This window comes from Myotis brandtii, unplaced genomic scaffold (assembly GCF_000412655.1).
Source record: "Myotis brandtii unplaced genomic scaffold, ASM41265v1 scaffold601, whole genome shotgun sequence".
Lineage (NCBI taxonomy): Eukaryota > Metazoa > Chordata > Mammalia > Chiroptera > Vespertilionidae > Myotis > Myotis brandtii.
In genome coordinates, this window is record NW_005370276.1 from 2,413,362 (window position 1) to 2,415,365 (window position 2,004).

The following is a 2,004-nucleotide window of genomic DNA, read 5'->3' on the forward strand; positions in this document are numbered from 1 at the left end:
CATCGATCAGCTGCCTCCTGCACACTTCCTACTGGGGATGTGCCCGCAACCAAGGTACATGCCCTTGACTGGAATCAAACCTGGGACCCTTTAGTCCCCAGGCTGATGCTCTATCCACTGAGTCAAACCGGTCAGGGCTCTTATTTTTTTTAAAATTTTTGTTGATTTCAGAGAGGCAGGGAGAGGGCTAGAGAGACAGAAACATCAATGATGAGAGAGAATCATTGATCGGCTGCGTCCTGCACGCCCCACACTGGGGATCGAGCAGGCAACCTGGGCACGTGCCCCGACTGGGAATGGAACTCTGACCTCCTGGTTCATAGGTCGACGCTCAACCACTGAGCCATGCCAGCCGGGCTGTCTCCCACCCTCTTCATCGTAATTTTAGCAAATGATCCATCCACCAGCACATTACCTTTAAAAGGGCCAGATTCACAATACACATTGTTAAGTCAACTGGAGGGCATTTACACAATAGTGATGAGGTGAGATGTCTTTCAACTATAGACAAAAACCTGGAGGAGCCACACAAATAGAATATTGAACGAAACAAACGCTGTGTGATTTTTTAAAATTTAAATCGTCACCTGAGGATATGTTCTACCGATTTTTAGAGAGAGGGAGAGAGGGAGAAACATCGATGTGAGAGAGAAACATCCATCAGCTGCCTCCCGTATGTGCCCCGACTGGGGATCAAACCCACAACCTAGGAACGTGCCCTGATCTCGGGAATCGAACCCGCAACCTTTCGGGTGTGTGGGATGATGCTCCAACCAACCGAGCCACCTGGCCAGGGCTGCTGTGTGATTTTATTTATGTAAATGTATGATATTCCTGTAAATCCATCTAGACAAACACATTTCTAGTTCTTCATGCAGAACGTAGCTAAACTGGTTTTGTTTGTTCAGGCCGGTCTCTGCGTTCTCCTATGACAGGGACACGCCCAGCCTGTCTTCACCTCTGACCCTTTGCCCTTGTCCTCCTCTGGGCCTGGAACCCCAGGCCCCCAGATAACCACGGGGGTCGTCACGTGTCACCCTGCAGGTCTCAGAGCAAATGCCACCCACTAGGGTCCCAGGGCTGCTGTGACAAGTGACCACACGGTGAGATAGAGGCTTCAAACAACACATGTTTATTCTCGTACAGCTCTCAGGGTTGGACATCCGACATGGGCCTAGGTGGGCGACAGTCAAGACTTTGGGAGGCAGCCAGGGCCCTGGGAGGCTGGCAGGGTGGGGGGAAGGGGGGGTCCATTGCCGCCTGCACTCCCAGGCCCCGGCTCTGCCTTCATCCAAACCAGCTCTTAGCATCATCGAATCTCTCATTCTGACCCCCATGCCCTCCTTTGAGGATCCCTGGGATTACAATGGTCCCACCCAGATAACCCAGGACAATACTTCTATCTCAAGACCCTTCACATAATCACACCCGCAAAGTCCCTTTGCCCTACATGGTCACGTATTCACAGGTTCCAGGGTTTAGAGGGTTTAGGATATGACCATCTATAATAATAAAAGCATAATATGCTAATTAGACAGGACAGCTGAACAACCTTCCAGACATCATTCCGGACGAAGCTCCTGCAGTGGCGGTTAGGTAGGCAGGCAAGCAGTTAGGGGTGATCAGGCAGGCAGACGAGTGGTTAGGGGAGATCAGGTGGGCAGGCAGGCAAGCCCGTAGTTTGACCCCTGGTTTAGAGGGTTTAGGACATGACCATCTATAATAATAAAAGCATAATATGCTAATTAGACCGGACAGCTGAACAACCTCCCAGACATCATTCCGGACGAAGCTCCTGCAGTGGGGGCCAAGGCAGAGGCGGTTAGGGGTGATCAGGCAGGCAGGCAAGCAGTTGGGGTGATCAGGCAGGCAGGCGAGTGGCTAGGGGCGATCAGGCAGGCAGATGAGTGGTTAGGGGCATTCAGGCAGGCAGGAGAGCAGTTAGGGGTGATGAGGCAGGCAGACAAGTGGTTAGGGGCGATGAGGTAGGCAGGCAGGCTGGCA